Here is a 22,123-nt window from a genome sequence, read left to right as displayed (position 1 = left end):
CACTATAGGTGTGGCAGGGTATACTCAGACATGAGTCCCTTTCTCACTGCTCCATCAGGATTCAAGCAAGCCGGGCCGAAGAGGCCGAAATGCCAGAAACCGGTCCCCGGTAGCTTGTCTCCTTTCTGGTGAAGAATTGGCTTGGTAGTTTGGTCTGCCCTGTTCCCATGATGCACTGGGCCAGGGACAGACTAATGTGCATATAGCCAGGTTCTGAGCTGGGATGGGGCAGTGAGATAAATAACGGTGATGGATCAAGCCCTGATCTTTGGACTGGGTAAGAGTGGTCTGCTTAATTCAGACACTCTGTTCATCACCACCCCCTTTTCTGTATCATCTTCAAAAACCAGCACGACCTAGTGACCTAACTCATAATGTAATCCACTGTTGGTGTCAGGTGTCTTTCTCATTTAAAGGCGAACTTCAGGATAAGCATACCTACGCGTATTCGTGCTTCACTGGGTTCCTTTGGTTTGTGGACCACCACAATTGGGGACACCTACATGGTGGAGTCTTCAAACTTCTCAATTTCTGCCGCTTCCAGTTTACCCAATTCTTTCTCCACCTTTGGTCTGAGGTGGGAAGTCACTCAACAGTAGTGCAGCACCATTGGCTGGATGGAATGGTGGATGTGGAAATGTACCATCTTCCCTTTCAGGCAACCTATCCCCTGAAACAGTGGTTTGAACTCTTATAACAATGTCTTGTGCACACTGAGTGTGAACTGTGGCAACAAGAGTTTTTCAGACAATTGGCTGCTTATTAGCATACCTGACCCTCCTTTAGTGCTGTACGTCTAAGGGCGTGTTGAGGGTTTCTGGTGATTAATGCATGTTGTGAACACTCCTGCCAGAAAAGGTGGGTGGTATTGCCAAAGACATACACCATGACCCTGGTTGATGGAGCTTTGGTTTTTCGACTATCTAGGGCTGAGAAATATGTTCATGACGTGCTATAACAAATGGCTCTATTGCTCTAATGTATGTCATGCACCAGCAGGCAGTCTCTCCCGATGTCGAGTGTCCTGGCTTCTTGCTACATGGATGTTTGTTATACACCTCCCTGGGTGATGCAGGCATTAGTTAGACCGAGGGAAGATCCCTTTCTTACTTTCTCTCGTGCTGTGCTAGGGTGATGTTGACTCCCTTACGACTGTGAATGTCTGCAGCTGCAGCCTGTGCAGTTAAGAGTGGTGGGGCTGTGGGGCCGGGTGGGGGGGGATTTTGACCGACGACTACGAGGAAAATTTATTTATTTAATTTTCCCTCACGGTCTGTTGAATTCCCCTAATCCGGTCACACCGCTCTAACCTGCACGGGGCCTGGCTGAATGTCTGCACTTCTCGTAACTTATGGGGTGCGCTCTTCAACGTCCTGGAGCCTGTGCCTAATGAGGATATTGGCTCGCTGAGCTGTTTGGCCCACACACAGCCTGTGCCTGCATTGCAACTTGGATAGCTGTGTGCAGTTTATCTGTACTTTTTAGATTGAGCCTGGGCAGCGCATGTGCTGGTCTATGAAGCATGCTGTATTTGAGTATGGACTTGAAGCTCTGTCCACTCGCCACCCATATTTTTCACTGGCTTGTGTCATTGTCTTTTGTAAATGTTGGCTTTTGAATTGTTAATAGGCTTGTTAGTTCCTCCTTAGTACCGCATTGTCTTCATTTGTAACCTCCCATGAGGACTGGCCCTTTTACTTCTGCTGTTTCAAAGTATGTCTTATTTAGGCTGTAAGTACTATTTTTTTAATGAGTTTTTCCTACTGCAGGCACGACATGCTTTCCTGCAACATTCAGGGCACCATGCGGTCTTTCACTTCGCAAGCAGCCCAGGAAAAGACGACCACTTCTTTTAAATGAAATAAGTCTCGCATTTACAGGAGTTTGAGCTACTGGCATTGTAAATGACAATGCATTTTATTTATGTGTTAATTAATTATCAAAACAGAAATAAAAGGCATTGTCATTTACAATGCCAACAGCTTAAACTCTCGCAAATGCGAGACCTATTGCATTGCAAAGGCTTGTTTATGCAGGCACCTGTGCTCGTAGACATGCCTGGTCCCAAATGGAGGTAGAGTGTAGTGCTCTTCACTGCCTCGCTGTGTCACTCTTCCACTGTGACAGCTATGGGATGCCGTGTTGGTTCTTACAGGCTTTAGCACGTAGGTGCACTTTGTGCAGGGAATGCCCGGGGTGTCGCCACCCTCTTCTCCACATACCATGATATGCCCTGAGTAGAGCCGCGTTCAGCACTCTGCACGGGGATGTTCTTCACCTGGAGGCTGCAGGGGCCAGCTGAGTAGAGCATCTCTGGGATCGCGCACCTCCAATCAGCAGGTGAACTGTGGGTCAGTCACTCTTATCGTCGCCAATTATTATTGTAATGTTGTCCTGTTTGTGCAGCCCCACAATGTGCACTAAGTGAGGGGTGGCCCCAGTTAAACCCCTCTCATAAGTAAGTCAATAGACCGGCCCTGCATACGCCCGGCCAGTGCGTGTAAGACTTAATAAATAGCCCGGAGACCCCCGGGCGTGGTTAAGTTACGCACTGGCACAACTGCATACGTGTCATCGGGCTCTTTGTGTCATCGCCACCAGGCCCAAGGCCACGACACTACACAGGCGACGAGGTGGTCTTTCCATCCTACTGTGCTGCCTCTCACCTGCTGTGCCTGCTGCCTGCAACATCACCCCAGGAGTGCTCCAGCCCTTCTCCTGTGACCTCTGCACAGCACACCCTGCCACGCACCTGCAGCCCTCGCTGTGAGGCCCTGCATCGGCTCCCGGCGCCGCTCACGGCCGAGGCCTCTCCCATCACTGTTGCCGCTCCGCACGCTGCACCCACTCGTGGACGCGTGCATGTGCAGGATCTTCCCAGGCCCGCCAGTGCCGAGCCCTCTACACTGCGGATCCCCAGGGGCCCCCAGCATCCAGTAAGGAGGGTGACGCCTGCTCCCGGCCGCCTTCCTCCTAGCGCCCTTATCGGGAAACATCATTTACCACGAAGGCATTACAACTACAACATTTACCACGTGACACTTACCACGCAGGGTGCCTTCCACGCAGGGTGCCTTCCACGACGTCTTTACCACGGGCTGGGGGGGAGACGTGGTATTCCTTCAAGTCGTTCTGCGTGGGCTTGGGGGCAGAGGGGGGGGGCTCGGGGGGGGCTGGGGGGGGGGGGCTCGGAGGGGGGCTGGGGGGCTCCAAAAAACTACACTACGATGTGTGCCGCCATCACAGCCTATTTCGAGCCTTTTGCCTGCAAGCGTTACCTGCTCCGCCAGGCGCGCCAACTGCCGGAGGAGTCAGTGGATGTTTTCTACGCGAGGTTGAGAGAGCTGGACAGCAACTGCACCCATTCAGATGAGGATGACGAAGTCCGGGCGCAGTTTACCCAAGGCTGCGTGTCCTCCAAGCTGCGCGAACATGTCCTACAGGAGCCCAACATGTCGATGAAAGACATTTTAACGCAAGGCCGCTCCAAAGAATTGCCCAAGGCCAGGGCGGCGCACATGGACCCCAAGCCAGCCACAATAGTCAAAGAAGAACCGGTCTGTGCCATTCGCACCGACACTCGAGAACCGCAACCGAAAAGCACCAGGCCGAAGACTGCAGCCACCCAACAGAGCTCACAAAGTCACCCATGTGGGTGGTGTGGGGGTCTGTACCCCCACGAAGGAGCCTGCCCCGTGCACGGTAAGACCTGCAAAGCGTGCGGGAAAGTGAACCATTTCTCCAAGGTATGCCGGTTGATGCAGAGGAGGAGGCAGAATGGCCTGTCACAGCTTGTTCGCGCAATTGAACCGCCCCCGATGGCCACCCCCGACAGTGACATGGACGACGACGAGGCTGAAGCCGCTACCGTCCACGTAGTTAGAATGCTGAATTCTCTTCCAGCCACCCAACACGCCGCGCCCATATGTAAAGTCAAAGTGCAGGATCATGCTGTGGCTGCACTCATCGACACAGGAGCCACCATCAACCTCATGGCCGCCAGCATCTACAGGAGCCTGCCCAACCCTCCAGCTCTGCGCAATACCAAGGTGCAAGTTTATGCATTCGGCACCCACTACCCACTCAAACTGTTTGGCGTATTTGAAGCCAATCTCTCTCATGATATCGCACGCCAGCAGGCCAAAGTCTACGTGTCGCAAGAAGGGTCGGGATTTCTGCTCAGCTCCTGCACCGCGCAGGATCTCAACCTGATCCAATTTGCGTTCACCGTGCACGCTCACGATCTGGACCGCCTGCTGCAAGGTTTTGAAACTCTGTTCGAGAATATTGGATGCCTAAAGGGCCCGGCTGTCCAGCTGCACATCGACAAGTCAGTGGCCCCGATAGCCCTCCAGCACAGGAGGATTGCCTTCCACATCCATCTTAAAGTGGAGGCAGAACTATGTCTTCTGGAGGTGGCGGGATCATTGAACGGGTGAGAGGCCCCACTCCGTGGGTGTCCCTCATCGTTGTCGCGAAAAACCGAAGCAACCGGATGTGGTCCGCATCTGTGTCGATATGAGAATCCCGAACCTGCCATCATACGTGAATGCTACCTGACTCCAACAGTAGACTACATCATCGGGGAGTTGGCTGGCTCCAAATGGTTCTCTAAGATGGAAATTCGCTCAGGGTACCACCAGTTTCCGCTCCACCCAGATCCTCTCCCCATCACAACCTTCTCCTCCCATGCAGGACTTTGGCGTTACACTCGCCTCAGCTTTGGAATCTCAAGCGCAGCCGGGGTGTTTCAGAACATCATCAAGAATGTCCTCAAGGGGCGGGAAGGAATGTTCAACATGAGCGACGACATTCTGGTGCACGCTCCCATGCTGGAAGAACTTCTCCTGCGCCTCCAAGCAGTGTTCTCCCTCCTCCAGGACAGTGGACTTACCCTACACTGCGAGAAATGTGAGTTCTTGAGGAGGTACATTAGCTTCTTTGGCTATCGGTTCTCAGACAAAGGCGTTGGCCCAGACCCGGAAAAAGTTAAGGACATACAAAATGCCCCCGCCCGACGTCAGTGTCTGGTGTCCGCAGTTTTCTGGGCCTGGTCACTTACTGCAGGCATTTCATCAAGAACCTCTCGGACCTGACAGGGCCCCTCCGTGACCTCACCAAAGCCACGAGCCACTGGCGTCACTGGGGTTGGTGTCACCCGGTGCGGGTAACTCATGGTGTCACCCCCTCACGACTTACCGCATGGACCACCTCTGTCGGAAATGTACGGCGCTAGGTACTGACTTACTCCCTCTAGCTCCCTCTCTCTGTCTAGTTCACTCTACCTCCCTCTCTCCGTCTTACTCCTTCTAGCTCCCTCTGGTTCCCTCTCTCTCTGTCTTACTCTCTCTAGCTCCCTCTCTCTGTCTTACTCCCTCTAGCTCCCTCTCTCTCTCTGTCTTGCTCCCTCTAGCTCCCTCTCTCGTATTCCCTCTAGCTCCCTCTCTCTCTGTCTTGATCCCTCTAGCTCCCTCTCTCTCTATCTTACTTCCTCTAGATTTACTCCAGCAAGACAATCATGCCCTCCCACCGAACACATGTAGCTCCTTCCACCGGCGCCCTGACATCCAGCACACAATGCTGAGGCCTACTTCCCCCTGTTGAAGTAACCCCCAACGACCCTATTCTCCCCATTATAAAGAGCAGCCAGGGGCATGACGCACAATTCAAGTCTGTGACCCCCGTCTACCCACCATTTCTCAGTCGAGACAGTTGCCCAGACAGACTGCCAAATAAAAGTGCAGTGGAGCTCTTAGAGAAGCCCCTAACAAGCCAGGAGCGCTAGCGGCCCCCTGTCCTGAGCCCTATGCCACAGCCGTAAAACAATCTGTCACAATAAATATACTCGTATCTCATTCCCTGCCAGATATTGCTATGAATCTGTCTTGGTCCCAGCGCAGGACTTTTGTTCTCCCCGCCAGTGACTTTGACCTCATTTAAATTATGAATTTAAATCCGATAGACTGCCCCACTTACCCTGCTGCTCTCCCTGGCTGGATGATTAATTAGCGTGGGCCAGAGCTCCCCCAGAACCACCTTAAGGATGAAGAGCTGGCACAGACGTGGAGACAACTGCGCGCCGTGCACCATTTAATTTAAAAAGAGACTGTGTGAGGTGCAACGACGGCGAGCGTAACCACGTAAGTGACGTAACCCGTCACATCCAAGCAAAACTGATGTATTGTGTGTTCTGGCTGCGGAGGGGGGCCCTGGAGCGCTGGGGGCCCCCCGCAACTCGTGGGCTGCGGGGGCCTGTGTTATGCCGGTGGCGACAGTAAAGGTGAGAGCAGACTCGAGAGTCGAGGCTGCAGTGCAGATTGGTGTCACCCCTAGTGTTGGTGTCACCCGGTGCGGGCCGCACCCCCCTAGTGACGCCACTGGGTGTGGGAAGCAGCTCAAGAAAAAGCCTTCTGCCAAATGAAAGCATGCCTCTCAGCTGACACTGCACTAGTGTACTTCGACCCCAGACACGAGTCCCAGCTGGTAGTGGATGCCAGCCTCACGGGGTTGGGTGCAGTCTTAGCCCAGCAACAGATCTGTGAAAAATGGGTCCCAGTCGACTACGCCAGCAGGACGCTTACGCCCATGGAACAACGTTATTCTCAAATCGAGAAAGAAGCCATTGCGATCCTGTGGGGATGCAGCCATTTCCACATCTACTTTTATTGGCATCTGTTCACAGTCATAACTGACCATAAGCCCCTCATCCCGCTGTTTCAAGGATCGTCGTCGCGCTCTCCCCAGTGGATTGAAAAATGGGTACTGCAGCTGCAAGAATTCCAATTCACTGTAAAGTACAAACCAGGCACCCGGAACCCGGCGGACTTCCTATCCAGCATTGGCCGGCCTGTCACCGGGCCAGAAGCTGCAGAAGCGGCAGCGACAGAGGACTACATGAGGATGGTCATCAAACGGTCCAGGGTGCTCCCGATCCTGTCGGCTGAAGTGATACAGGCCACAAGAGACGATGACTGCCTCCATATCACCATACAGGCAATCACCTCGGGAGACTGGAAGCCATTACAGGACCCGACACAATTCCGCACAGGGAAAGCCCAAGCCACCTTGAAAGCCCTGCATCAAGTGCGCCAGGAGTTGTCCATGTCCACGATGGCTGTCTCCTGAGAGGCCCGCTCCTCATTCTGCCGGAACGCCTGACCCAGCAATCGGCCCTCCTCTCACACGGAGCACACCAGGGAATTGTCAAGTCAAAGAACTGCCTCAGGAGCAAAGTCTGGTTCCCTGGCCTAGATCAGCAGATCAAAACAACTGTCCAATGCTGCCCATTTTGCCTCGCAACCAGTTTACCCAGCAGACCCGCGCCAGTAATCACAGAAGCAGCGCCCAGTGGGAAAGAGCAAGTGCGGACTTCGGCATCCTACCAGGAGTAAAATACATAATGGTAGTCGTGGATGACTTCTAGTGATACCCGGAAGTCGATCACCTGCACGCAGCTCAACTGACCCTTTTAAACAAAATGTGATTGTTATAGTGGAAAAAAAGAACGGGCAGTATTTTCTCACTGATAAAACAGTCAGTATAAAACAAGATGAAGTGGAAATGAAGGCATGTGGCAAAATGAGTAAACAGCCACAGACTAACAAAGTGCAGTGACGACCAAAGAAGGCTTATTGATACCTTTTTGAGAACTGAAACAACAAAAGGGGTCATTGTTGACTGAGATTCTGATGGTAGCTGAAGACACAAGAGCATCAGTGGAAAATAAGGTTGACACCATTGGTACTGAGCTCAAGATGGTAAGAGCCGGCCTATGCAAGCTCATGGAAAGGGTCACAGAATGTCATGCATGCCAATCGGGTGCCGCTGGGGTGCCCATTGAACTACCAAGATGGCCAGCACCCGATAGCACGCATGCGCGGGAACCGGCTGGGATAGTCAAAGGCTCTCTGTTCCCGAGCAGAGACGCTTCGCGTTCCTGCTACGGGAAATGAGCACACCTCTTCCGGGTCACTTACCCTCACTTCCTGATCGTCGTCATCCGTCGGCGTTCACTCGCTATCTCGGATCTCCGTCTCCTCATTGCTTTTGGATACTCCTGATTGCGGTCACGCCGTCTGCTAGATCCAGTCCCCCAGTGAGAGTCTTCCTATTGGCAAGAATACAAAAGAGAGAAAAAGCCTGTATTATTCACTCAGTGTAAAAAGCACTTTTGCGCTGACATTTTAACTCTAATTTGAATTTTTTTCTTATCTAACATGGGCTCCAAGTCTATGGAGGTCTGCTGCTGAGTATTTTCTGAATTTCTCTAGATTCCTGAAAGACAAGGAACATTCTTAAGTCCACCACATTGCACTAAAAAAGCATAACAAATGGCCTTATGCTATAACTGTCTTCAGTCATTATAGAACTTTAGGTAGGCTTCTATACAGTTTTGACTTACATGTTTGCCTATTTCATTGCTTTACAATTCAGCACACTTTATTTCTTATACCTTTTCCTTTGTAGGTTAGACACCCCTTTGCTTACACCTGTCACCAGACTTTTAAAGAAGAAGGGAATTATCCAGGTAGTTACATACACACATAGAATAGATTTGATTATAGGCTTAGACTTATACTACATACTTACCTTTATTTCTGTCCTTTTTTTAACACAGATTTCTCTTGGCTGACGTTTTTTTTATCCCAGAGTGGGGTGCGACATGGAACCTTTTGTTTCCCTCCTTGTTTTCTACCTTCTTCCCCTAGTTACTGTTGGTACTTTGACTTGGTTGGGTACAATAAGTGACCAGGAGAGGTTGAGGACCTTTCATCATTTGCCCGACGTTCCTGCGGAAACGTGAGTAGAATCTGACACAGAAGTAGATACCACCAGAAGGAAAGCTGCTACAGAAATCGTACAGCTACAGAAATTGTTAGCAGAATTGCAAATGCTGAGGAATAAATTGGAGGCAAAGGCTGAAGATACTGAGGGATGCTGTAGAAGAAGCAACATCCACCTGATGATTATCCCAAAAGAAGCAGAAGGACAAAGCATTGAGTTGTTTGTAGAGGAATGCATTATAAAAACAATGAAACAGAGAGGTCTTACTAAATTCTGCTCTGTTGAACAAGCATAGAACGGTGTCTGAAGAAGGTGGTGCCAGAGGAATAGTTCAACCAGAAGAATCAGGGTTTGGAAGGATTAACGTAAGAATCCAGCATTTTGACAGTCACCGAGAATTAGAACTCACTGATAGCTGTGCGAGATACTTACCGACAACTGATACACAAATGTAAGAAACCCATCTGAAACGAGTACTGCAGTAGTGGGTAAATGTGCTAGCATGGTATTACTATTAGCCTCTTTATTGTATATAGGATGTGAGCTGCAGGGACGTTTGTTTAGTGGAGCTCAAGGGCATTGCCTCCCTTTATTTGTTGCCCTTTCTTCCCCCATATTAAATGTTAAGAATAAAATGTGTTTATTGTTCTGGCCGCAACAGTCGTTTTAATTCAACCTCATGGGCCGGTTTGCAGGTGCCTTAATTTCCTGTCTACGTGTGAGGGTGGGGCTTCATTGACAGCAGGCAGGCTCACCTGGATCGCTCACTTTTTAAGTGAAGTGCGTGTCGGGTTGTATGGGTACATGTCTCTGATCAGCCTGAAATGCGCACTGAGGCCTCTCTCTACCATCGCAATTAGTGAGCCGAGAGGAAATGAAAAAAAATTGCTAGCATTCGTGCCAAGAATTTTCAATTCTATTAAGGACACAGGTGAGGATTATGCTTCTTTTCCTTTACTGCTCAGAAAATAGCAGCTAATGAAAAAACATTTTACATATAACATAAACTACATATCTCATGATACTCTGTTCAATAACCACCAATCATGGCCCAGTGGCCAATATAAGTGCATTTTAAGAGCCTCTTTCTTTGTTTGGAACAGTCCATAAAAGCTTGAATACCAACAAGAATAAACTGAAGCCGAAGAGACAACTCCATTGGATGCCATCAATCCGCGAGCAACACCTAAGCCAGCAACAGGAGCACGAAGTGCCACCCCATGAAACAACATTTGAACATGTTCAATCCGTATTGTGATCTGAACGTTTAAAAGAAATAAGGCACCAAAATATCCATATACCCCACAGGTATAAATACAGATAGGGTAAATAATGAAAGAAGAACAGTTAAAACCGTATCATTCCAAATCAATGACTGATTTTCCTGGGTGGAATAATCCTCGCCTCCGTGTCCTTAATAGAATTGAACATTCTTGACGTGAATGCTAGCAAATGTTTTAGTCTATGTCAGGACCGGAGGCTCTGATTATGGTAGTTTAAAGCTTGCTGAATAATACTGAGGCAATATCACCCACTGGTTTGAAATAAAATTGCTTAAAAGTAGAATAAGATGACCAGTTGCCCAATTTCATGCTATTCTGAATAGTCAAACCTAACATAAAAGATTTAGCGGCCATAGCACCTTGAACAGAATGAGCTCCAAACACCTGAGTGTCGAATCCAGCTTCTACCATCACTGATTTTAACCATCTGGCTATAATGGCAGATGACACTGATTTAAAAGGTTTCTGTATTGCAATCAACAACTCACCAGAGGTATCATTTCTCAATGCACGAGTTCCTTATAAGCTTTCAAGCATTTTACCACACACAGTTTATCATTATTAGGAAATGCATGACATTCAATATACTCTGAAAAAGTTTTTGTCCTGACAGTAATTGTAAAGGAAACTCCTTCAGGAGTAAATACTCTACCTTCAATATCCAGAACCCTCACATCCGAAGTCCTTCTACACGCTGTGAGACTTAAATGCATGGCTAGTTTAACCGACAACTTTTTCTTAGAAAATAGATCATTAACCGGCCATCTTCCAAAAAGGCTTAAGACCAAGTTCACGCCCCAAAAAAAGGAATACTTAGGCTTGGGAGGTTTAGTAACCCTGATACTTTTAAGAAGTTTACAGATGGCAGGATTCATCCTTACAGGATTATTATTAACCTGTACAGGTCCTGCTGAAATAGCAGAATGAAAATTGTTCACCAACCTGTATGATAAACCCTCAGTTGTTTTTTGAGACAAGAAATTCACTATGTGAGATAACTCTGCTGCCACAGGATCCATGTGCCATTCCAAGCACCAACCCATCCAGCATCTCCATGCTGAAGAATACCTCTTCCTGGTGAAAGGGGCCCAGGCTCGTTTAATGAGGTCTGAAGCCGCATCCGAAATTCCTGGCAAACTTCACTGTTACCGGAAAGCCTCAAGGCCGTCAAGGACAACCCCCCCCCCAATATTACCATTGGATGCAGTTCCCCTGAGGGCCCTGGAGCATCGTCTGAGATGAAGGTAGGAGAGGAGACTCATACGCCAACTCCAAGAGGACTGGGAACCAAGGTTTTGTCTTTCACACAGGGATGGCAAGCACCACCCATCTGTTACCTGACGCTTGATCTGAGTCGCTACCCTGGGTTTCATTGTGAATGGGGGAAAGGCATAATTCAGGTCCTTCGACCAATCCTGAGAAAAAGCGCCCGTCGCCTTTGCCAACAGATCCGCCTACCCCTTTGCTCTAATTACCAGCTGCCCCTGGATTATAGCTTACATTGCTCTATGACACTTAAACTGATCTAGGATAAGACATCTACCATCAACAATCAATTGTTCTATCATCACCAGTCCAGCCTCCTGCAATCTGCCTCTCACTTAACTATTGAGCGCCAGAGGTAAACTAAGATTATTGGGGAGGCGCACAGTGGCAAATAACGCAAATACTTCCTTCTCAAAGGGCAGTGTGAGTGCCTCCCAATTCAGTCTCAGATTGCATCTCCTCCATACAAACTTGGTCGAAGAAGACATGAGCCTGAGGGAAAAAAGTCTACACAGGTACACGGATGTTGTGATAGAAGTATAAGATCTTGAGCATGAGCATGTTTATCAACACAATTCTGTCTGCCATTGACAGTGAGAGCATAATACAATCCTCAGTCTGTTGAATAGGTTTTTTAAGTATGTGCCCATAATTATCTGTGTCTCCCCTCCCTGTATAATTTTATCCCAAATATTTAACTGAGCCCAAATATCCCTGCAAGAGGAACCTGACTGTTGGCTTATGAGCCACATCAGTCAGTGTAAACATCTCAGATTTTGACTAGTTAATACAAATGCCCGATACAGTCCCAGCATGCGTTATTCCAGAAAAAGTGGTTCTACATATGTCTCAGGGTCCTTCACAAATAGCATAAGGTCATTAGCATATAGCGAGAGTAATAAACGGCTACCCCGGTATGTATCCTCAATGTAGGTCACAAGAGGTTCCATTGCTAGGGTGAACAGTGGGAGCAACAGAGGGCAACTCTGACTGGTGCCCCCACTGATCGACATAGGATCAGACAAGTGACCATTAAAGCATAATGTAGCAATAGAGTTAGTGTATAGTTATCAACTGAGGTCCAATATTTTAGTGGGTATGCCAAGTTTACATAGGACTACAAATAGGAAGTGCCATTCAAGTGAGTCAAATGACTTTTCGGCGTCCAATAGGACAGAAATGGCATTCTCAGCAGGTCTGCTCTGGGTCATGACTGGAAATAATGTTCTAAGGTTGTTAAATGTGTCCCTGCCTGGTACAAATCCGGACTGCTGTGGTAGCACCAACCCTTTTATCAAAGGTGCAAGCCTGTTTAGGAAGAGGTTGAGGGTTAGGGTGAATATGGATAAAGGTTTTTAAAATTAATTTTCGCCATAGTAGTTTTGAAAGATTTTGACCATCTAATGTTTATTGGAGTCTGTGTGCTACAGCTGTGTCCAAGGCTCACTGGAGACTGACCACAGTTAGAGGAAGAATATGTGTTCACGAGCACTTAATCTCATCCGCCGACTCCAACTGATTCAAAATCAGGCGGCCCGCCTGATTTTTGGGCTTTCCAGGTTCAATTATACGACCCCTTTGCTGCAGTCCCTCCACTGGCTTCCCGTGAGGGAGCGGGCGCTCTTCAAGCTGGGATGCATCACCTACCAGGCTAGAGCTGGGACCACCCCCGCCTTCTTGTGCGAAGCCATCTCCCCTTATCTCCCGTCCAGAGAACTTCGCTCCTCTCATCTGGCCCTCCTGTCAGTTCCACGCTTCAGGAAACAAAAGGCCGGGGGAGCGAGATTTGCAGTGCTGGCTCCATCTTTTTGGAACTCACTTCCACTCGCTCTCAGGATGTCTCCCTCTTATTTGGAATTCCGTAAGCAATTGAAGACCTTGCTGTTCTCCAGATCCGCTGTAGTTTAGCCCGCCTCTCACTGACCCTCGGCTATCCAGCGCCATGAAACCGACCCAGTATAAGAGCGCTCTATAAATATTTTAAAATTCAAATTCAAATTCAAATTCACTTAAATGGCATGTTACTGGATGCCGTGCCAGTCGAATAGCTGGGTGTTATTGCGGAGTGGACTGTTCCACGCTGAATATTCTGTGATCTTAATCACCCAGAGGGTTGTTCTGCGATCTGTTGGAAAATTAGCCAGCACGGTTGGAGGAAGTGGTATGAAATTTGGCCACATGATAAGGATGTCAAACTTGGTCTTTTTCTTTGCCTTCATAGCCGACATTGAGATTCTGACGGAAGAGGCTAGGTCAAGCGTATGAACTACTAATCATAAGATGTTGGATTGTCCAGGGGACAACATTGAGAGTTTCCAATCCAAGACAACGTATGCATCTTTTTTCTGTGATGTCAATTCCTATTTGAATTATATATAAGGGAAGCAATCACAAGAGAAAGATGTGTCATAATGCATTTGTTCTTATTTTTCATCGCTTCATCGTCCACTTGTTTTTTTGCCCTTACTCTTTGCTTCTGGCAGCATGATACCTTTTGGATTCTTTTAATGGAAAATTTGGCAGGGCTATTCTCTTGACCACCTCTCGTGAGGTTTGGTGCCTGGCTTAGCTACTGCAACATACGTTTCCATCTTCTATCAAATATTATCAGATTGCCAAGGAGATTTTTACCCTTATGATTGTTTCCTCCCAACTGGGACTCCGTTTAGGGGATACCGGACACTCTTCACATGTGGTATAGTATGCAGGGTGACACGATGGCTACTGGCAGGAGTTATCCTTTCCTCTGGCAATCTAGAAGGAAACAGAACAGGCCATCACTACATCCACTTGTTGATACTTTGTAATTCTAAATTCGCGATTCTTGGTGTACCTTATGTGTTTTTCTATTTAAAGATTCTTCATTCCTGCATAATTTAACGAAAAGAATAGATTTGTAATGTGCAACTCTACAAGTAAAATGCAATTTTAAAGTAACACACATTTAACTGCGAGCATCTAAGGCAATAGATATATTTTATTCAGGCAGAGGCCTAGAGACCTATACTATATATAACTAGAAATGTGTACACCTAATAAAGGTATTATCTTGAAGAATGGCTGGAAACATAGATGACAAAGAGAACAGAGGGTCAACTATAAATAGTAGTGATTCACCCAGAGTTTATCACTCTCTTGACCTTCAATCTGACTTGGGCAATATTTTATCAGAACAAATTTCATCAGTATTTTCCTCTCTAAAATTTGACCTCAGAATTCAAATCTCTTTTCTTGGTCTCCTCGGTCCATCGGGCAAAGGTTGGGAGTATGCTATCCAAGTTCACGTTGGTTTTGGTAAGGATTACTTTACCTATAGAACTGTGACCCAGGAAGAACTATCTTAGCTTCTGGAAGAAGCTGAAAACAAGGCAATATCTGGACGTTGGGGCCATCGGCCTCTATTTTTCTGTGATGTCAAGACACCTATTTCGGGTGAGCCCCGCACTTGACAAACTCCAAATAACATGCCATAAAATAGTCTGACATGGGTTGATTCAACAATCTATGTACAGGGATAAATGCTCTGGGCTGATTAGTAATGAAGAGGCGCTGCCTAAACTGCTTCGTTTTAAGGCATTTAGCATAAGCTTTCATGAAACATTGCCACACGCTTTAAGACTTCCAGCAAGGCTGCAATTCATAGCACATCTGCTTCTATGCACTGTGCAATATCTTACGGCATAGTCTGCAGCTCGTTGAGGAGTCACAGTCCCTTGCACACTCTTTTTAACAATTCGGTTCGAAGCGTCTTGAAGTGGTCACAAGCTTTTTGCCTAGATTTTGTATCAGCTTTAGTTGTAGAATAGCACGCATCTCTGTGAACCTTTAAACACGACCTTTAGAGTGCCATCGGCACTTCCTTGTTAAGAAATGTATTGAACAACTTGCAAAACTTTGCAACAGAACCAGAAGGAACTATTTTTCAAAAGGTCATCAAGGGCCTGGCTTTGCCTTTTTGAAGTTATGAACTGCATCATCATGGATGTTGCATCTAAGCATGACGTGTCAAGTTAGGGATCTCTGGGTTAAGGTCCATTAACAAAAATAAACATTTTTGGGAAACATTTCATTTCTGCTATGCATAGCAGTTCAAGTAATTGTACCTTGAAAAAAGATTGCTATGTTCATACCTATGCTCTTGACTTTACCCTGGTCATGCCGCAGTCCCAGATTCCTAGATCCCATGTAAAGTTCCCAGGACTTACTAGTAAGTCTAGAAGAAACAGCCGTCAGCAAAAGCAGTACTTGCAAAACCAAATCCTGATCTTTGATGATCACCTACATTATGTGCGCCCAGTAAGACCTCTGACTCGAGCGTGCATGCAGGGTGAAAACTAGGTTAGGGGTGTGCGGCAAACTCCGCTGCACCGAAGAAGTTTAACCCACTCTGTGCTCTGCTTGGAGCACAGAGTTTCGGTAAATAAATTCGCCAATCGCAGGCAAAGCGGAGTTTTCCAACCATTGAAATCCGCAGACGTCTACTGAGGAGAGAAAGGTGGCAAAGGAGCAGAATACAGCAGCTACACAGGTGCTGGCATCTTATGTATCTACAGTCCTGTAATTATAAATCTAAAATTAATAAACAGATATGACCTTGAAAAATCACACTTATATTTCAGTATATGCAGAACTATTCTGGCATTAAGTGCTCTCCAGTCCCATCATTCTTGACTATTAATGCAAAAGTTGGGAATGAGTAGCCAGATTCCTGACAGTACTTCGCATCCCTTCAAGAAGTTGCCTTCCCCATGACCTAGAAGTTAAAGGAATGTCTAGGAGTAGGGGCAAGAACATTAGAGGCAGTGCACACGTTCAGCCTTCAGAAGTATATTCCTTCTACAGAATGAAATACTGCAGTTGCTTTCCATGTCAGACAATTTCTACAACCTCCACAATATCATATTCTTCTTCTCCATCAATTACATACATGCTTGATAAGGTCTTCTTTTTCTCAGAGCTTCGAGAAAAAATACAGATATGGTTCCCTGTGTATCTGCAAAACATTCCTGTTTATGACACGATACTGGCCTACAAACAAGATTTAAAATTTGGTTTCTTTCTCATTTTCCTCTCTGCCAATGATTTTAGAATGATTTATATTTTTTTGTGTCCACAAAACCTTGCTGAAACTATTCACATTGGTGTTTTTTTGCGATTTGTTGGTGCACAAGCCCATTGTAAGCAGCGTCAAGGGGTCTTCAGTATCTTGTGCCTCTAGAGTGCTTTTACATTGGCCTTTTAATGTGCAAAGTGTGAGGAGAATTGACCGATATGAGTTCTACTAAATTTAAATCCTCTTAAGTTAAATAATCCATTACTTCCATCATCAAAAGAGTAACAATGCAGGAAAAATATGACTCATCTACAGGTCTCTGCAAATGCACATAGACAAACGCTTATTTTATAATCCTAAAGATCCATATTCAATGTGCTCTGTCATGAAAAGCTTTTTCCCCCAGGTCTTATATAACTTAATACCAACATTTTAAGCCAACTGTTATGACCACATTCAAGTAAATATTGAGGCAGTTCCTTAGATGGAAGTTACAGTTCTTGAAATGAAGCATTGGATTTTCCTATTATTTGCAAGTAAGCGGTCTCCTGACAATTCTCAGTTATGATCCTTTTAAACAATTTAGCTAAAGAATTGTACGTCACCACCAACTCGTTGATCACAAGAAGCATGACATTTTGCCCATACACTGTCATCTTAGTAAACGTTAAGATAGACACACAAAATATCTCCAAAATTCTTTCAATTACAGACATTTTGGGCTAAATTATTGAGGGCAAAGGCACTATTAACAAGTCATATTTCCAAAACTATGGCAATGAATAGTGACTGACTGATCGTCTAATTTAATTTGGATTATATAAATGTCACCTCTAAAATCTACTTTTACCGATATCAAATCCCTCTCACCTGAGCCAAGAGAACATTAATTAAAGGCAAGGTTAAAGGTTATTAATTGTTATACTGCTTAATGGATAGACACACTTCCTTGATATTTGCTTTGTTATACAAAATAGTGCCCTGGAGGAACTAGTACCTTCCATGTTACTGAGATCTATGACATGGACCAAGTCAATAGCAAAATTGTACGATATTTGAGATCTACACATATTCCAAACATCAGCAAACAGTTCTTTGCTTTGATTGAATTATTGAGTTATTGTGTTCCAAACCTGTATGGTCCAACTGCAGTGTTAATAGATATGTGCAAAGAAACAGTATTTGTACATTTTGTGTTGAAAAGCATACCACATCACATGGTTGATACACAGAGGATGGTCCGCTCTTCTTATCTGGGTATACCTTGGATATACTCTTGACCTGAATAAGGTACCTGTGGTTTGTGACTTGTAGCTCAGCGAGTATTTGCAAGCATATTCACTTTATTAGATTAGTCCTGTTGACTACTTATTATTTAGGAAATATATAGGACCTAACATTTGTTAGACTAGGCCTTTGGGAAACGAACTTATGACATTCCTTTTGACTGATCGACCACTGTTGACTACCTTTTGTATGTCATTTTACCACCAGAGAGAGTCATATGAAAGCTTCATTTCTATCTCCTTTCAAACAACGGCTCAAAATGAAAGCTCCTAATAAACTTTCAGCTGCAGCTATTCTGAAAATGATCTTTTAGAAATTTGCCTCCAATGGTACTTCTGTCTGTGGCAATTGCACTGAGCCAAAACTACCCACTGCAAAGAAGTGCCACTGTACATTTGGTGTCACGGCTTGCACTGAAAGTAAGGATGTAACAACTGGGTCTGAGTCTTCCACTCTATGTACCAGCCCTGTGTAAGAGAAGCTGCAATCATAAGAGAACATGTGAATGCACTTGTTACTGACCGGTTGCCACTCTACGATCAGGGTGCCTGTTAACAGTAAACACTCTCATGTGCTTCTTTTGTGATGTTGATCATAGCGTTACTTAGGCTTGGGAATGGGCTCAAAGGTCGGTGGCCCTGTGCCACCACAGTTGCCTGGCACCCATATGTTATTCCAGTGCTAACAAGGAACCTTTAGACAATCTTAGCTCTTCTGACACTGGAGGCAGGGCAGCTGCCATGCAGCAAGGATAGCTCATGTACACCAAACAATTTACAATAGCAGCTAATGTTATCATGGCCTGCACTCCTTATCCATAGCCCACATTCAAATACCAAAAGTGTCCATTAACTGTGTAATCATTTGAGGATCAGCTGCTATAGAACCCCATCCTGCCTGTCTTCATGCAGATGTTCAATGTAACATCACTATACTGTGCACTCGGTAATCCAAATCAAGTGCAATCACAGTTCATTTATCACACAATGTACAATTCCAATTCATTCATCCCTAATTGAATCCATTTGTGCAATACATCCAGTCGAGATGTCATCCATGCCTTACAATTTGTGCTTATTCTTATTCTGTTCCAAATTTCTAAATATTCCAAAATGTCATAATCCATTACAAAATTTCATAACCAGCAGGCGTGTATACTCCCACATGGGACTTTCTCAAGGCTGCAGACAATAAACATAGATATAAAAACTAAGCATGGGCAAATTCTGCGAATTCGCGATTCGCGAATTTGCGGATTTGCGAAGTCTCGATCCGCAAAATTCGCGAATTTGCGGATTTTTATATTTTTGCGTGTTCGCGGGGCGCTTTGCGTGTTCGCGGGGTGTTTTGGCATGTTCGCGGGGCGCTTTGCGTGTTCGCGGGGCTTTTTTTTGGGCGAGACCATGATGCGCCCTCTGGTTCATCACTGCCTCCCTCTCGTTTTTTATGCCCTTCTGCCCTCTGTACCACTCGTTTTTGTGCCTTTCTGCCCTCTGTCCCACTCGTGTTTGTGCCCTTTTGCCCTCTGCCCCACTCGTTTTTGTGCTCTTCTGCCCTCTGCCCAACTCGTTTTTGTGGTCTTCTGCCCTACTCGTTTCTGCCCTCTGTCCCACTCGTTTTTGTGCTCTTCTGCCCTCTGCCCAACTCGTTTTTGTGGTCTTCTGCCCTCTGCCCCACTCGTTTCTGCCCTCTGTCCCACTCGTTTTTGTGCTCTTCTGCCCTCTGCCCAACTCGTTTTTGTGGTCTTCTGCCCTCTGCCCCACTCGTGTTTGTGCCCTCTGTCCCACTCGTTTTTGTGCTCTTCTGCCCTCTGCCCAACTCGTTTGTGTGATCTTCTGCCCTCTGCCCCACTCGTTTCTGCCCTCTGTCCTACTCGTTTTTGTGCTCTTCTGCCCTCTGCCCAACTCGTTTTTGTGGTCTTCTGCCCTATGCCCCACTCGTGTTTGTGCCCTCTGTCCCACTCGTTTTTGTGCTCTTCTGCCCTCTGCCCAACTCGTTTTTGTGGTCTTCTGCCCTCTGCCCCACTCGTTTCTGCCCTCTGTCCCACTCGTTTTTTTGTGCTCTTCTGCCCTCTGCGCAACTCGTTTTTGTGGTCTTCTGCCCTCTGCCCCACTTGTTTCTGTGCCCTTCTGCCCTCTGCCCCAATCGTTTTTTGTCCCCTTCTGCCCTCTGTCCCACTTTGTGCCCTTCTGCCCTCAGCCCCACTTACAATGGCGCCGGCAAGCTGCCAGCGCCTTTCTAAAATAGCTACAAAGTCAGCTTCAACAGGAAGCACTAATAGATAAAGTAAAGCAGGTGCTCGAGTTGAAGGTCAAATTAAGTTACACAATCATTAATCACCCCGAGTTTGGGGTGATTAATGATTGTGTAACTGAGCACCTGCTTTACTTTATCTATTAGTGCTTCCTGTTGAAGCTGACTTTGTAGCTATTTTAGAATGGCGCTGGCAGCTTGCCTGCGCCATTCTAAAATAGTTACAAAAGTCAGCTTCAACTTTTGACCCAATCCGTTCCGCTCGCGGATTTTGCGGGGAATTCGCTAATCTCGCGGATTGCGAATTTGCCAAAAATCCGCAAAATCCGCGAGCGGAACGGATTTTCCGCCCATACTTAATAATAACATTGAAGTACAAAAAATGCTTTAGAACAAAAACAATTGAAAACAATACACTATACTATAACTATCTATAGCACACAGAGGGAGCACCAATTAGTCCTTGTGTCCCGGGGTAAATTAGATATTTGGAATAGCATCCACCATAAAATATATCATTTCTTATCCTAATTTATACTCAGTCAGTCAATAGACCTGTTGTACTATGGCAAATGGTCTCATATTGACAAATAATTTACATTGTAATCCATACTGTGTATATTAAGTTTACATGTATTGTTGCTAAATATTTTTAACAGAGGTAGAGCAAAAGCAGAAAGTCATTTTATCTACCAAATCAAAATCAAATTAAGATACAAAAAACATCTAATTGCCATTTATGTGTTAATCAATACTTTTGTTACAAAATGAGTTACATGCTGTAAACGTGTCCTATTTGGATACAAGTAATCCCATATTACACATTCTTCAGTATAATATCATCCAATTACTTCATGTGCTCTGAGAGAGATGATATCTTTGTATATTCAAATGACAAATAAAAACAAAACCATAACATTAGTCTAGTGGCTTTCTAAATCAGTAAATCCCTTTACTTGCACTTTTTACTTGCATTAATTATTTCCTCAAACTTCCTATTTTAATGTCCTCATTTTAAAGTTAACAGTGTGGATATTGAAATGGACGATTGCACCTCAGACTTGCCTAAGGGTATTCTTAATATTCAGGCCAACAATTCTGATAACAACATTTCCAGTCTTTGTGCTAAAGTCAAGGGACCTTGGTGTGAGGTTACCATTGAGCGGTCACTCTTAATATGATGTCTGATTCAGGTGCTCCAATAACTATTTTATCTGATGCCTATTTCTATCAAAATAGGGGTGAGGATTGTTCCCTCCAACAGCTTGATGTGTCTCCTAAGCCTTTTGGCTCCATCATAAAATGTTAGCATAAAATCGCTCAAATCCAACGCTGTTCCAATGGTGCATAAGGTCAGACCCATCCCATTGAGTATTGGAGACGATCTCAATAAGTTATTGCAGAAATTGACATCTGAAGGAGTCATTAAGCCAACTGAGTCAGTAGAATGGGTTAGTCCCATGGTTACTGTGCAGAAAATTTCTGGGGAGATTGGTTTATGTGCGAATCTTTGCACTTAAAAATAAAAACATTGTAATTGACTGCCACCCCCTACCAAAGGTTCATGAATTCTTAGCCAGCATAGTCTAAATCCAGTGAGGCTCGAGATGCAAGACAACCACGTGCCTTGCCACAGGGGAGTTTCCCTTAAAATTGTTCAGAACTACAGGTTGTGCTTCAAGGCTCTTTGTCAACAATTCATGGGTGTCCTTGTAGCATCAGGTATCCCTGTGGGGACCTTGGAACTCTACATAAATGCCTCAAGGTTCCAGGTCTACAGGAGATCTTGTTCCAGCTTATAGGTTAGGTCTTGGCTATCTCCAAATATCTAATAATTGATGACCACCCATTTCAAAGCTCAGTAGTATAGACAAAGATCTGGTACTCGTGCACTCCATCATATCGAGTCTGTGTGGACTAGTGAAACCTGGATCTGTGAACCCGCCCATAAAAATCTGCCCAGTATGCTATTTATATCATTGAACACGGTCGCAGGTGGTGTATAGGAGACGTTTTAATACAAATACAAGAACAAAACCTCTCACTACAATTTCTTTATACTCTGGTAATATATCCCATATTAATTCAAATAATGGCATTGTCCCACAAACAGAATTATTAGAAAAATATATCGTTTTTTTAATTTAATTTATACAATTTTCTGGTAAATTAAAGAATTATAACACAATCAAGGAAA

This window comes from Lissotriton helveticus, chromosome 5_1 (assembly GCF_964261635.1).
Source record: "Lissotriton helveticus chromosome 5_1, aLisHel1.1, whole genome shotgun sequence".
Lineage (NCBI taxonomy): Eukaryota > Metazoa > Chordata > Amphibia > Caudata > Salamandridae > Lissotriton > Lissotriton helveticus.
Note: the sequence above shows the minus strand (reverse complement) of the source record.